This window comes from Lactuca serriola, chromosome 4, assembly GCF_051521515.1.
Source record: "Lactuca serriola cultivar US96UC23 chromosome 4, Lser_US96UC23_V15, whole genome shotgun sequence".
NCBI classification, from domain to species: Eukaryota; Viridiplantae; Streptophyta; class Magnoliopsida; order Asterales; family Asteraceae; genus Lactuca; species Lactuca serriola.
In genome coordinates this window covers 79,796,689-79,813,894 of record NC_136411.1, presented here as the reverse complement: position 1 = coordinate 79,813,894, position 17,206 = coordinate 79,796,689, and the positions used below count along the sequence as shown (strand labels likewise).

Genomic DNA, 17,206 nt, shown 5'->3' with positions numbered 1-17,206 from the left:
AAATAGTTATTAGACTTATCCAAGTGGGAGACTGTTGGATTAGTATCTAAGTCCATAACTATTTTGGTATGTACTTGAATCGATTATGAGCATGGTCCTTTTGGGTTGCCTTCACCATAGCAATATGTAGGATGAATTGAGGAGAGAAAGGTTTAAATATGATTTATTAATATATTATGAGAATAATATATTAAAGGAGAAATCATATTGTTTAATTAATATTAGTCAAGAATTAATTGATAATTAATTTTGTGGCTAAAAGAGATTAATTAAATTCAGGGGACTGGACTGCAATTATTGGATAATTGAGTTATTGGGCTAAGGAATACTAAAGGAATAAGGGGTGAACGAAATTATGATGGAAGCCCATCATATTTTCGTCCATGGCCTTATCCAGAAGGTTCCATGGGCTGCTTAGAGTTTAAGCTGTCCATTAGGGTTTTGACTGAAACCCTAGCAGCCCACACAAGTATATAAAGGACCCCTTAGGCTCCAAAAACGTGGACAACTGATTCTCTAGGGTTTCTAGTCGTTTTTGGGCAGCCTCTCTTCTTCTCCTCTTCATCCAAGTTGTATATGGTGTTTGTGACTCCATTAGAGGTGCAACACTTGAGGCACTAAGCTTTCTAAGGCCAATCCAAGCAAGGAATTGATTGTTATTGCTATATAACAACCAAAGGTAATTCTCTAAACCCTAATTCAGTTTATAATATGTTAGATCTAAGTTTATTAGTCTTGGATTCAAAGCATGTACAATAGAGAGACCTAGATCCAAGCATTAGGGTTTGTATGAGCACATAGGATTGTTCTTATGCATAAAATCCATCAGAAATCACGGATATGGCTCGGGACATACCGAGCCATTTTGTCATCTCCAAGGGATGTATAGGCTGCAGATAAGGGAGGAGTCGATGGTGTTTTTGGAGGAGCAAATAACAGAGGCGACCGATCGGAAAGACTATGGATCAAATGACAACTGATTAGAGCCCGCAACTAGTAGGTAGGGATGAACATTGCTCGATTTAGATCCATTATTTGTTGACAAAACCTAATTTTGCTATTTCGGTTTTCTTGATTATGTTCATTAGAAGTGGGGCTTGCTTCAACTTTGATCTCTGTCGAAGAAATCTCGTTTTTACCTAATTAGGTTTGATTTGGTTTGGTGATGCATCTTCAGTTTGGGGATTCCTAAGGAACCAAATCTCTTCAGTTGGTTGATGGTGTTTGGGTACCAACAACTGGAGAATATAGGATGGAATAGAGGCGGCAGAGACGAGAATGGGTTGGGGGAGAAAATCAGTTTGTTTTGGTTTACTTCCTCCCTATTTGTCTGATCCATCTCATAGTTTGTTTATGTGCTTAATATCTCAGATCGTATTAAATGTGTTGTAAGAAGGAGTTGTAGATCTGAGGATTTAACGGAGTTCACGATAAGAATGAAGGACCATCGAGAGAGAGAGAGAGAGAGAGAGAGAGAGAGAAAGGTTTTAGTTTTTATAATTAATGAAATACTGCACTAAATAAAGAAAAATATAAAAGAGAAATAATAAGGGCAAAATAGTCATTTTAATTTATCAGGGACCAAATTCACAGAAATCTTTTGATTTTGGACTGTCCATGCAAGTTGAAAAGTTTTTGGATCCTATCCATAGTTTTTTAAATACCATAGGGACTAATTTTGCAGTTTTGTCAAAAAGAAATGAATGGCAATTAAAACTTAAAAATAATAGGAGGGGCTTTGGGAGTTTAGTGATCTCATATGGCTCTTGAATGGACAAGATGCAATACATAAATTAAGAGACTTAGAGCCCACATGTCCCCCTTTTGTAAGTTTGTAACCTCAGTAAAAATGGAATAAACGTTTTCTTTCTTAAATAAATAAATGATTATTTTGATTTACACACGGTTTCGTTATTAAAAAGTTAGTAATCTTCCTAGTGTTACAAGTTAGTAAATAATACATATCTTTATTGTAGATTTTTTTTTCAATATGAAAAATAAATAAATAAACAAAAATGTATAACATAAATTTTAAAAAATGTAAATAGTAAGTACTGTGTAAATAAAATACAAGCAAATTAGAATTTTAATCTTTTTAATAGATCGCTTTTGGGACCAAGGGGTAGCACAGGCAAAGATAAATAGACGAGACTTTAGTTTCATATCTTTTAGAAACAATTTCTGAGCTCAAACTCTGTAATGGCACGTCCTTCTTCATCATTTTGCAGCTCTTATGGACTTGTAGTTTGTATGCAAATGGATGTTACCCTTCAATCATCGGTTTTGGAGACTCTCTATTCGACACTGGTAACCTAAAACAGCTGAATCCACAATTAGGTTTCTTTTATCCTCCTTATGGCGAAACCTTTTTTCATAAGCCCACTGGTCGTGCTTCCAATGGTCGCCTCATAATTGATTTCATTGGTAACCCCTCGCTTCATCTCCTTATGGAGACACTTGATCTCTGTCAAAGTGTTGCAACATATATATATACTTAATATGTGTGGTCATTGTATTCTCTCATCTATTTCAGAAATTTGTGTAAAAAATGTTCATTATGAAGCTTGCATATATTTAGATAATAAAGAAGACGACCAAATTAACATATTTATAATAAAAAATAATGCAAATTTCAAAAAAGAAAAAAAAAACATTATATTTAAGACTTCTTGAAAAATACATTATTATTCCTTTTTCTTCTCTTTATGAAGCTGAGAGCCTCAAGCTGCCATTTGTACCACCATTTTTCGATGACAACGGGAGCCAGAAGATGGAATTGGGACAAGGAGTAAATTATGCTGTAATAGGTGCAACCGCATTGGATTCTTCTATTCTTGAAGCCATTGGGGTTCATAACACGCTTACAAATGTATCTTCACGAGTTCAACTTGAGTGGTTCAAACAATCCATATGTGCCAATGTTTCAGGTAAATAAACTAAACTTAAATATGCACACATGAGTAAGGACTTAATATGGAGGCAGCTAAGATGTCTATTAGTAAAAATATCTACTTAACAATATTAATTTTATTATTTAGATTAGGAATCCGTAGGTTATATGGTTAATATCTATTAATGAAAGAAACAAAGTAATACTTAATAAAGAATATGTTGGTGTATATATATATATATATATATATATATATATATATATATATATATATATACTACTGTCGAATAAAAATATCATTTTTAATAGTTAGAAGTTAGAAATATAAGAATATTAAAAATATGAAATTTTCTAAACAACAACTTAGAAAGAATACTAGAAGACAACCATTAAGGACAAAATGGTCAAAATTCACAAGATTTCACAAGGAGCTTGGGTTTTAACATGCCATATATATATGCATATTTATTTAAACGAAGAAAAACAGATAATTCTTTCCCCAGTTGGACATTCTTTTATTCTATCCCCAGTTGGACATCCTTTTGGAAGAAAGATTTGACATGAAAAAAAATCTTACAATTGTTCAAGGAAAAATTTAAACCAAATTTGGCTCACAACACTTGTATACAAACTTTAGCCAAGATGAAATTGAAAACCCCAAAACAGCACATACCCTAAGATTCAATGATGCAAAAAGGTGAACGATCTCGATTCCATTTCAAAAATTTTGGAGTAAAGTTAGGCAACGGGATGAACTAAAATGACCTGCAAATTAAGGATATCGGGTCATTAAAGATGTGTTTCCAACCATGTAATCATTCAATAAACGCCAAAAAACATTGTAATTGACCTTAAATCAGTGATTAGAATATTCATTATATTACATATATGGAAAATCGAGGAGTTAGATAGACAAACCCGTTGTTGCCTGTTGGATTAATGTATAAGTCCATAACTATAATTGGTAAGACTTGACCCGACCCGGCATGGTCCATTTGGGTTGCATGGCATCATGCACTTAGATAGACTAAAATGAGAGAAATAACACTTAATGTTTATTAATATATTATAAGTTCTAATATATTAATAAGATTATTTAATTAGTATTGATCAATAATTAATTTAGAATTAATTATGTGATCAAAAGAAGACTAATTAAATATATGAGTTGATTGTGTAAATCATCCATACTTATATAGTGGGCTAATGCTCCATGGATTATCAAGTTGGGCTAAAACCCATTGAATGCTCCATGGATGCTCGATGGTGTATTTGAACCCATGGATCCATGGAAATGAATAGCCATGACAATTAGGGTTTAGCCTAATTGTAACACACTATATAATGATCTCTTTCTTGGGAAAATTGGGGACTATGATATGCATGGAGGGCAAGCCGATTATTGAAGTGTTCTAATTTCTCTCTAAGTTATTCCAAGTGCTTATGGTGTTGTGTGAACCATTTGAGGTGTCACACTTGGGGCACTAGGCACTCAAGCTTCATGAAGACAAGCACCAACAAAAGGTATGTTATTCTAACTTGTGTTATTCAAAGTTTTGTATGCTAGAATAGAACAATACCTTGGAAAGTTGATATTTGCAAGTATAATAGAGAAAACATAGATCCAAGCTATTTAGGGTTGCATGTACACTTAGGAGTGTTAGATTGCTCAAAACCCAACAGTGGTATCAGAGCCTAGGCTTGTTTTCTTGTTGTACTTGCTTAAACTGCTTAAAAATCGACTTTTGGTGCTGTCTGCCCAGCAGACTCGCCGAGTCCATGAAGGGACTCGACGAGTCCAAGGCAAAATGCATCCAACTTGCCGAGTTTGTTCATGCACTCGACGAGTTGGACCCCCAGACAGCATATTTTCGAGTTTTGGTGCTGGAATTGGTCTAGAATCATTATCTTTGACTGTTTTGGGCTTATAAAACTTGTTTTGAATGTGGTGATGATTATGTTAAACCAATTTCAATGCTATAATAAAAGTTTCAAGTTTATATGTGTTCATGTTATTCTTGAAAATTGTTGATTATGAATGATCATGCTTATGAGTTTTGCTAGATCATAGTAATTGTGTGCAAATTGTTTGTTGATATAATTCATGATCTTGTTGAAAATTGTATGGAGTTCATAACTTGTCCTCAAGTTATGAATTTTCAAGAATTTTATGTTTCCTTGATTTATGAGTTAGTTTAGATTGATAATGGAAAAATTATGTTTTAGTTGTTTTCAATCCATATTAGTCTAAAAGAAGTTCATAAAATATGTTTTTGTAACTTGTCTTCAAGTTATGTGAAAAGTCATATTTATGAATCTTAAAAACTCATAAAAGTTTTGTAGGTTACATAAAATGTAAGAGTTTTTTCCATTAAATAGTTTAATGACTCCATAACTTGTCCTCAAGTTATGGATGTTGAAGAGACACTTCTTTAAAGTGTTTTTAAAGAATAAGGGGTTACATTAAAATGAAGAGACTTCATTTTAATGAACCATTAAACTCATAAGTTATGATTTAAAAAGTCTTGAAATAGTTTCAAAACTTGCCCTCAAGTTTTGGAATTTGAAAAGTTACTCCTCATGTATACTTTAATTCCAAATTGAACATTGAAATTTTAAAAAATTTAAAATTCAACCCTTATATTATTATTATAATTTTAATTATATAGATATGTATAAGAGGAAGTCAATATTACCGTTAGTAGGCCTCATTCACGAAGCCGGTCTATAAGGGGGTATAAGGTTACTGCCTATAAAATGGCAGTTTAATGGGTGTCCACTCTCACCCACCGCTTCCTTGACTGGTGGAGGGTCGTTAGCCGAATGAGTAGGAATGGACTATAATTCTCCCTTCATTAAAAGTATAATGAAAAATACTAAGTAACTAAACACTTATAAATTCCCAATCTTAGTTACTTAGGAAAATGTGAAAAGGTGCTAGCCCATAAAATTACACTTTGTACCTTACCAAGTCGTTAGTGGAGCGTGTGTGGTTAACCGACACACTAACATGGACTAGTAAGAGTGGCAAAGGGTAACTTGACTTTATTATAGATTGGTGGAGCGTGTGTGGTTAACCGGCACATCGATTAGGTAATATTGTTAAGGGTACCAAGTCAATTTGTATGGTTATTCACACCTTGTTTGTGATCCTCGGCATCTCAGTCACAAATTTGAAAGGGCACAATCGAGATTCAAACATGCCATTGAAAAGTTCAATGTATCTCAAAAGATCTAGGAGTTTCAAAACCAATAAAACCTAATAATAAAATATTTCGTTTTCATGGTGGAAATTGGTAAATCGTCATTTACCTACCTTCAACTATTTTATAATTTGGATTACGACATCCCTCTTCTAGTTATAAATAGGTTGTTGGGTCCTAGCCTTAATATTTCATATTGGGTGTTATATTAAGGACTTTAAATCAACTAACTTGAATTTCTCCCATTATAGATGTCTAGTTTAGACAGCTATGGTCTTCCTAAATCTTTAGGAACAAGCTTCCTAATGAAGATGATATCCCAAATGGCAATCAAGGTGAAAGATCAATCCCTTTGTTGGGCATTTGTGGGACTAGAAATCATACTTCACTTCATCCACCTCCTCCAATAAATCTCTCTATCCCACAAGTTTTAAGACTTGATAAGTTCTAAGTCACTCAATCCCTATTGGCAAGCAAAGTCTATATGTGCTTAGATCTTGGGGATTAAGCCACATATTGATAAGTCGAGAGAGTCGGGTGTCGAAGTCTCGAGGTAGCTGGCTGCTGACTTGGTTCTTCAGTCACTCCCTGATGACAGGCCGTGACAAGACCCTTAATGATCTTACATATTTGCTTGATGATGCTAAATCAGCAGTGATTTAGAGCATTAGTAAAGCAAATTGGATTGGAAGATCTACTTTCCAAACCTATTTGGACATTGAAAATGGTGACATTGGAGGTCCAGGAAAAACTTTCTCTTCCCAATGGAAAGAGATCGGCCATAGTCAACTCGGTTGACCAAATGGTAAAGAGGAAGGTTAAGTCTGTGATAGTCCCATGTACCGTTTCCAAAGAGTCCATAAGATTCTGTTGCCAAAGGAAAGACATTGGTTGCGAAGCAACTAAATTTACCTGAAACATCTTAAGGATGGTAAAGTTAATAGGTTTGACTCTACTTCAGGTAAAGTCCATTGTCTAACTCTATTAAGTTTCTATTCTGAGATTCTTATTGCATAATGTGACGAGGTCACATGTTGATGTTTTAAGAATCAAAGAAAATTGAAGAAACTTAAAGGAAGTATATGCTGATTCTGATCGCGAAGATGGATTTCGATCGCATGGTTCGGTGATCAGAATTTTGAGTTGTTACTTAAGAGTTATGATATATTGCTTAGGAATAGATAACAACAAGTTTTCCATATGGATTGTAAGGATAAATTTTTCCGCAAAGTTTTAAAATAAAAGAAAAATGGTTTTGATTTTATTTATTTTAAGTATCCTTACAATGGCATTTGTGAAAAATTGTTGATTATATGTTTCCATTGATATGCAATATGGGTAAATGGATTTGATTCTTTCATTAGTGGAAGTGTCATAATTTACCAAATAAGGAAAGATTCTCATCACCCAAGTTTCAATTGGATAGAAACTTGGAATCATGCAACTTGTATTGTATGATCATGAGAATTTTTTTATATATTTGGGAAATTAAGTCTAATTCCTTGTTCACATGTATATATGAATCAAGTGAAGGACAAAGGGATCGGATACACTTGGGTGTACGCTGATCAGGTCCACCACAAAGTTAATAAGATTATTCATTATGATTTACTAAAGTTTAGTAAATATGGTTATACTTACAAGTTTAAGTATAGTTCTGGATCATTGGAGAAGTTTCAATGATAGACATAATGAGTAAGAAGAATCAAATAAGGCAGAAAGATAAAAGTTTCTCTAATCTGAAGAGATGGGAGAGTACTTGAGTATCTTGTTTTATGATTATCTCAGTGATTATGAAACCATGTCACAATTGATCCTCTAAGGACACCTTAGTTCATTTTGTTTGGCTAAGGAGAGGAATCGTGAATTGTTGAAATGGTTAGATCAAAAGATAAATTATACTTCGTTCCAAAATTAAATCTTAGAGTCATACTCCAAGATTAAGCCTTGAGTGACATAATCTTAAGAAAGGTTTAAACACTTGTTAAATATAGAGTAAAATGTGTTCTTACTCTTGTACATTTGAAATTGGTAGGTTGTGATGTTTTGGATAAAACAAAGACCAACTAAGACCAATTGTGAGAAGTGTTTAACTTGATAAGAATCTGCACTAACTCTTGAATATTCGTTTTTGTCAAGGAATGGTTCTTGACAAGGAGAATCTTATATGTCAAGAGGTCAGTGGGAGTCTTAAAAGGATCTTAAGATAGATTCAAGAACTAATCAAGAGTTTTGTTAATCACTAGACCACGACTTGAGGTTTGTAACCTATCGTGTTGACATATTTTGTGCCCATTCCAGTTAAAGTTGGTTTTGCATTGGAGTTCTGAGAGTTCTCAACTGGTTGCATAACAACTTGGAAGCAATGGTGGGCCCTTGTGCTACCAGGTGGCAAGAAACTAAGACTGCACAAGTTCAGTCCATATGAATTTGGATTTGTCATTAACCTTGTCGTGTGATTATGGTTATGTCAAATTCACATGGATAGGAACACATACACCATCAAAATCTAAGTGTCATAAGGTTTCTCTCTGATTCATGAAAATGATAGTGAGGAAACTCTTTCACTAAGTAGATTTAAGTGGATAGCAAGTGTGAAGTTTGTATTCTCATGTCGTTAGTGAAGCGTGTGTGGTTAACCGACACACTAACTAATGAGAATGGCAAAGATTTAGACTCACATGTGAGCTATCTAAGGAAAGGTTTAGACTCCAGGTGTATGATTTGATAAAGTCTTATCAAGGCAATCTAGTATCAAAAATCTGACTGATTTCTAGGTACATGTCAAAGCTAGTGGGAGCATAAAGTGTCATGCTAGTTAGATAATAATCATTATGCTAGTGGGAGCATGTTGATTATGTTGCAAGTTAGCAATTTTAATTATAGAAAACAAAAGTTTCAACTCGCTTTGAAAAAGTTGTTTTACTATAATTAAGGGAGATAAATTTATACTTCATTCCAATTCTACAAGCTTAGATTGAGATTTTAATCAACTTTAGTCAAGAATATATATGAATGTTATGTTGGAATGGTTCAACATAAGGAATTTCTATATATGTTGCTTTCTCAAAATTCGATTATGATTACGGCATCCCTCTTCATAGTTCGAATTACGAGAACATGGCAAATAAAATTTTTATAGCATGAATCGTATCCCATATGCTTCGGATATAGGATCGATTGCATGTGTTATAATATTCATCCATTCTAAGTTTTCCTAATGCTTAGGGCGTTAAGAAGGGAAAAGGGATTAGAACTGGATATGACTAAGATGATTAAGCAATTGTCGAGAACAATTTGGGGTTTTCCAAAGTTTGGTTACTCATGGACAATTGGAAGTATAGAGTAAGGATCATATTGACATATTTTGGAAAGAGGCAACTCTTGTTCAAAAGTGATGGTCAAGATGGGAATATGGAATTGTTTCCATAGGTGGAAGTTATTCTTTGAATCTGTGTAAGATTAAAGAACTTAATGCAAAGAAGGATGTTCAAAGGAATGTACTTTGAATTTGAGACTTCATCTCCATGGAATTGCTTTCCATTGGAATACTTTGTAATGTTTGTTGCCAAGTCTTTGTGACTTGTGTGAATATCATTACAAGAGGATCATTGCATAGATTACGGTAAATGACAAGAACTTGGTATTCTTACATTTACAATAAGGATTGGGATTGTGAAATGAGAATCATTGAAGTCATGTTCAATTGATATACATTTCACAAAGAGATGACCATATGTAAACATAGTGTGCATACTTGGAGTATGGCATAGTTATTGTTTAGAGAAACATAGTATGCATGCTTGGAGCATGGCATCACTACTGTTTGAATTCAAGTATTAATTTGATTAATCGAAACATGAATAATGAGTGATCAATATGGTGCTTAGATAAAAGGTGTTTTATTTATGCTCAAAGTGTTGAAGCCATATAGGACTAGTATTATTTTGTGTTTCACTTTGCATGTTTTGACTTACAGAATAACTAGGTCATTCTCCTGAATGACCAAGTTATTCAAACCATCCACAGTCGGTCATATGTTGGAAGTAGATATGAATCAAGACTGTCGTGAATTTGGCTTGTATGATTTGTTTAAAGTGCTTTAGACAATGCAATAGTTGCTACAACATTCATGAGTACTCATAAGGGCTGAGTATTGGATTCAACCCACGCTCATTTGGTATCACTTCATGGATTTTATCACGAGTTAATCATGAGACGATAATATCTTATATTCTTCAAAACTAGAGATATGAGTTGTTGCCTATGAGTTGGTTATACATTGATTGTATGAAAACGCATTGGTAACTCGATGCTATAAAACGTGCCTTTGTGTATGATTCAACAAGTAGTCAGTAAAAGCATATGAGTCGAAGTTTATCCATTCCTTTTACCCTCATAGGGATAAAAGCGATATCTGTGGGCCCCTCGATGATTTAGTGATGACAAAAGTAAGTGCTCGTCCGGGCCTGGACTGATTTGATTTGTTCAATTAGTCAGTCGTCATAAATCAGAAATCGGGAAACAACAAATGGACAGAGAGAATGATTATAATCCATGTCTCAGTCCATATGATATCTAGAATGGAGGAATATATGATCCCTTATCTAATGGACAAGTCATTGACAAAGGTCAGAGTTCATCTACAAGGTCAGAGTTCAACGGAAGCTTTTGAGAGCTACGATTGCCAGTCAGTTCTTGAAGTCATACGCAATAATAGTTTTAGACTTATCCAAGTGGGAGACTGTTGGATTAATGTCTAAGTCCATAACTATAATTGGTAAGACTTGACCCGACCCGGCATGGTCCATTTGGATTGCATGGCATCATGCACTTGGATAGACTAAAATGAGAGAAATAACACTTAAGGTTTATTAATATATTATAAGTTCTAATATATTAATAAGATTATTTAATTAGTATTGATCAATAATTAATTTAGAATTAATTATGTGATCAAAAGAAGACTAATTAAATATATGGGTTGATTGTGTAAATCATCCATACTTATATAGTGGGCTAATGCTCCATGGATTATCAAGTTGGGCTAAAACCCATTGAATGCTCCATGGTGTATTTGAACCCATGGATCCATGGAAATGAATAGCCATGACAATTAGGGTTTAGCCTAATTGTAACACACTATATAATGATCTCTTTCTTGGGAAAATTGGGGACTATGATATGCATGGAGGGCAAGCCGATTCTTGAAGTGTTCTAATTTCTCTCTAAGTTATTCCAAGTGCTTATGGTGTTGTGTGAACCATTTGAGGTGTCACACTTAGGGCACTAGGCACTCAAGCTTCATGAAGACAAGCACCAACAAAAGGTATGTTATTCTAACTTGTGTTATTCAAAGTTTTGTATGCTAGAATAGAACAATACCTTGGAAAGTTGATATTTGCAAGTATAATAGAGAAAACATAGATCCAAGGTATTTAGGGTTGCATGTAAACTTAGGAGTGTTAGATTGCTCAAAACCCAACATCACCAATGATTATGAGTTTGAGAGGCATACTATAACGACAACACTTAATCAATGGTGAGAGGTGGTATGTGATGGTATCTAGTTGTCGTGAACAACATAGGGAGGCAAATGCTAGGGCTTCTAGTGTATCATGAAGGTGGTGGTGCGAAAATATTGGTGAAGGTAATCGGTGAGGGAACGTAATGGTTGATGGTTTAAAGTTAGAATGATTGAAATAATGGTTGAAGGCAGTGTTAATTGGCGGCTACTTTAAGGTTTTTGGATTGAATTTGGAAGAGATGGATAGGGAAGATGGCAAAAGGAAGTGCTTGGGGTTCAGATCGACAGAGATAGATCAATAGAGATGAAGCGGTGAAATAACAACTCATTCCTCCCATACTTATGGAGTTATGGTTTCTTATTTGATTTAGTCCTTAACTATCACAAAAATTTGGTGTTGGGGAATCGAGATATTGTGAAAGATAAGAGCGGGTATTGCATCTGAGAGATGTGTTGGGATGGAAAGGATCTATGGGTGAAGGTGGCCTAGAGAGATCACGGTGGAGATCATAGATAGGGGAGATAAATACGGGGAGACCACCGACAAGAACCGATGAAGGGGTGATGGACTTTAGGGCTATACGATTTTGAGAGATAGTGGCAACCATCGACTCTACGATGGCGACTAGCTTTTTAAAGGTTTAAGCCCATACCATAAGAAATTTTTTTAAATAAGATTGTTTAAATACAAACTTTATTTTAAAAGATTATAAGTTTTTTTTAAATCTACTCTAATAAATGAAGGTTTTTTTTTGCCACTTTTCACACTCTCATTCAATTTGTCAAATGTCATTTTGTGGTTATTTTGAATTAATTTTTTTTTCCAAATATCATGTTATGAGTTTTCTTACGATTAACGTGTATTAGAATTGGTACAATCAAGGTTATGTAAAGACACAATACAAACTAACAAACTAGCTCATTATATAACTAACTAAGAGGATTCGTAATGTATAGTTTAGTATAAATGTTTAATTAGGAGACTTGTTTTACTGTCATTCAATTGATTAAACTTAATGACAGTGAAATGACTCGTTCGAGCCAATGAATGTAGAGTTCATTGACCATTTAATTCTTTGATAAGAAAAGGGAAACTTTTTATTCCTTGAATAAATGTCCTAAATTGTGTTTTGTAATAAATGAAATGCTTTAAATATGATCCATTAAATTTTGTAGAGTTCAATGTAATGTATAAAACGATGAAAAAATTATATGGAAAGTGGAATGATAATGTGATAATCCATGTTGAAATTATGGGTGAGGTCGATTTCGGAATCGGACCGAATCGAACCGAAAACACGAGAATCGAATAAATGGATATGAAGGGACTGAGAACCGAATAGAATTACATATGTGGTTCAAATCGGTTTCGGTTCCAATTAAGTTTATTTCCAACAAGGATTATTTTCTCACTCCTATTTGTTAGGGCCCGAAACCGGACCAAACCAAACTCAAATTGGAACCAGAAAATCGATAACCTGATTTATAGATATGCATTAACTAAGAACCCAACTATATTCAGTTCCTAATTATTTCCGGTTCCCATTCGGTTCTGGTCCAGATCGGTTCCAATTGGTATTTACCTCACCACTAGTTGAAACATTCATTTTGTATACATGTTTAATTTAGGCATTTCAATTAATGTCTATTCTAATAAAAGAATAATTTTAATCTTCTTTTGACATGTGTCATCCTATTAGGCATTTCAATTAATGCATATTGTATTCTTCTTTTACCATGTGTCATCCAATTAGGCTTCCTAATTAATGCATGCCACTTATCAACCTATTAATTCTCAATTTTAAATTTTAAATTTTAAATTATACACTTTAATTACATTAAATTAATAACATTAGAATAAAAATTAAAATAAAATTAATACAAATTGTAAGGTGATATAATTTAAGATATTTATTTAAATTAACGATTATAATTTTATATAACTAAAAAAATATATATTAATTAATAATTTATTTAAAATAACTTATTAATAATTTTGAGTTCTCACTATAAAAGTTTAATTAATTTTATAACCGTGGTTCCCACGAGATATAAACTAGTATACTCTAATAAATGAAAGTTTTTTTTTCCACATGTCACATTTTCATTCAATTTGTCAAATGTCATTTTGTAGTTATATTGAATTAATTTCTTTTCCACATATCATTTTATGAATTTTTCTATTTTAATAAATTTCACATAATACTTTAATGTAAAAATTACAATAAATGTAGTAATAAATGAATATCAATTTTCATTAATAGATTTACCTTCTTATTTTAAAATTCTCATATTAAAGCTTATTAGTTTATTTTGTTTATCTATTTAAATTTAAAAGATAAAAAAAATTAATTTTAATAATTTATTATTTTTCTTATTTTCTTATAAATCCAAAGTTTTTAAAAATTTAGACATTTATATTTAATTTTTTGTATTAACCCATGTAATACATGGATCTTATACCTAGTAGACTATTATGCATAAATAAAAACTAAAGAGAGTTACTAATGTAGTCATTTTCCCTAATTACCGATCCAAAAATAGCCAAAAATTAGCAATTATCCATAAATAGCCTCCACAAAACCGTAGGTAATTAGAGTGGGCTACTGTCCCGCTAAATCATCTACTGATTCGGCTTAACTATAATTTTTTTTTTTCATTTCAAAAATCTGAAACCGTAGGTTATTTTATAATCTATGGTTTCCTCTCAACTAACTACGGTTTCCCAAACCATAGTCTACGGTTCTTGGTAAAAAGTCTACGGTTTTATTTTTTATTTTATTTTATTTTTAAATAAATGGACAGTAGTTTAACAAAAAATATTTTTTAACAAAATAATTGTCAAAAAAAACTACTCAACATTTTACAAAAAATATATTTTTATCAAAATAATTATGAAAAAACTATTCTCTATTTATTTAAAAATAAATAAATTAATTAAAATTAAAATTAAAACCGTAGACTTTTTACCCAGAACCGTAGACTAGAGGTGGCAAATATTGACACGACACAAAACCCGACACGAAATAAACGGGTTTGGGTAAAGATATTTCAACCCATTTAAATAAACGGGTTGACACGACACAACACGAAAATTAAATGGGTATGGTTAGGGTTGAGAATTTCAACTCGAATATGACTCGAAAATGACCAGTTTATTCATATGCAAGTATTTTGGATTATTTAAATAAACTAGAGAGATACAAAATCAAAACCATAAGTAAAAGAAAGCCTTCGAATTAAATTGTTTTGTAATGTTGAAATGACTTAGCCATCTAGATCAAGACTTCATTTCAATTTTTCATTCTCTCCCAAACTACCTAGTCTCTTTCACCACTCTCGCATCCTCATGACCTTTGTCATCCGCCTCCCAAACTCCCACTCTTTTAATTTTGTCATCTGAACTTGCTATGACTTCAACTATTCTGCCTCCAAAGTATTAGTTTTTCCTTTCTGCCTACCTAACTTCTACTCTTTCAAAATGCTTAATCTTTTAACCTCACATGACACGACATATTTCGAGCTATAGCCCTAACACGAAACCCGACACGAAAATAAACGGGTTGACACGAAATGACACGTTAATTAAATGAGAAGGGTTAGGGTCAAGCACTTTCAACCCGTTTAGTGTTTCGACACGACACGACACGATTGCCACCTCTACCGTAGACTATGGTTTGGGAAATCGTAGTTCGTCGAGAGGAAATCGTAACCTACGATTTTAGATTTTCGAAAGGAAAAAAAAATCATAGTTAACCCAAGACGGTAGACGATTTTGGTGAAACAGGAGCCCATTGCCTTGAAACCGTAGCTTTCCCCCTTTGACCGTAGTCAACGCTCGTTGATTGTAGTCAACTTTGGCCAAACTACTCTTTCTTGGGTTATCTTTGGCTAATGTATTTTTTGACTATTTTTGGATAGGTAATTCGTGAAAATGACTAGTTTAGTCATTTCAATCTACAAACTAAATATTTAGCTTAAGGTCCTTGAATTGATCATTAATGACTTTAAATAATATTAGTATAAATATTTAACTAATTGAATTCCAAAACCTTGCTATGTAATGCAATATGATAAGAATGATGTAAACTGAACCTCTAGTTCTTTGTTAGTCGGGGTTTTTTTCCTTATAATATATTTGATGGTTCCAAAAAAAATGTATAAAAATTGTTATTATTCGATGTAATAAATAATAGTAATATCATATGAGACAATTAATTTAAGATACGAAGTTAAATAACATACTTGAGTCATGGAACATAGCACCATCATTCATGAATAAAGTTTGACATTAGGATGTTTGATTTGTTTGATTTCTAATTATTCCTCTCTTAATATATATTCAGATTGTAGTCACTTAATTGGAGATTCCTTGATTCTCATGGGTGAGACTGGAATGAACGAGTACTAACGCATTAGAGGACGGAAAATCCATAGATGAGGTTGAAACATATGTTCCATTTGTTGTTGAAGCCATTATCTCAGCAGTTAATGTAAGCACGTACACAAAGCACACATGTTTATTCTTCCTTGCTTTTGTACAAGTATAACTACAAGAACTTACTAAAGAGTGGTTTAACTTCATATTCATAATGGAAACACAGGAACTTATTGAGCTTGGGGCCAAAACAATACTTGTACCAGGAGGCCTACCAATGGGATGCTTCCCAATGATTTTAAAACTCAGACTATGGATATGATAAGACCAAATATGATAATATAACTGGATGTTTATTCCAGTTTAACAAGATTGCCGAGTACCACAATGAACTTCTCATGAAAGAACTCAACAAAATTCGAGAGTTGTATCCTGAAGCAAATCTCTTATATGCTGATATCTACAATGCTGCCATGCAGTTTTATCGCTCTCCAAAAAAATATGGTACGTAAAATGTCTCTATTAGACTTGGAGTAATAACATCACAAAGTTAACCCATCTGGAATGAAATAGTTTTTACATTGCATCGATAGATACTATTACTAACAAGAATTTGATATATATGTTACAGGATTCACAAATGAAGTTTCAAAGGCATGTTATGATTTTACATGGGTGCTCCGTTACAACGATTCAGTATCATGGTGGGATTTATCGCCAACTATATGTGATAATCCGGATACATATATTTCATGGGATGGGACACACTTAACGGAAGCAGCATATAAAATTATCTCAAAGAGTTTATTGCAAGGGCCATACACGGTGCCCCAATTCTACTCCTCGTGCCTTACTTCAATGTTAAAAGAGATGGATGTATTATCAAGTTTTATGTAAATCAGTGGCTGAAAAATTATTAAGCATTATTCAAGCCCCGAATAAATGAAAACAGAAAATGTGTTTTCTATAATAAATGAAAACACTATATGATTCATATTATATTGGTATAAACATCGTACCTTGTATATACCTAAATATCCAATAATTTAGTACCTAAAAATCCAACTAATTGTATTTTTTTTTTCAATTATTATTTGGATAAATATCAATATTTACAAAGAATGGTATTGGGCCTTGTTGATAGAGTGCACTATTAGATAAATAATTTAGGGGCTCAAGGTAGATGTTAATTGTTAGCCCGCTTTAGT

At 33.0% G+C, this 17,206-nt stretch overlaps 1 pseudogene across 1 annotated transcript; it reads left to right on the top strand.

The window, feature by feature from the left end:
• The first annotated feature begins 1,217 nt into the window (after positions 1-1,217).
• LOC145098542 (GDSL esterase/lipase At1g28570-like) lies at positions 1,218-16,937 on the top strand (annotated as a pseudogene). The gene is made up of 6 exons (XR_013704566.1): positions 1,218-1,299; positions 2,173-2,424; positions 2,712-2,927; positions 15,967-16,113; positions 16,225-16,502; positions 16,630-16,937. The product of XR_013704566.1 is annotated as a GDSL esterase/lipase At1g28570-like (transcript).
• Positions 16,938-17,206: the final 269 nt, after the last annotated feature.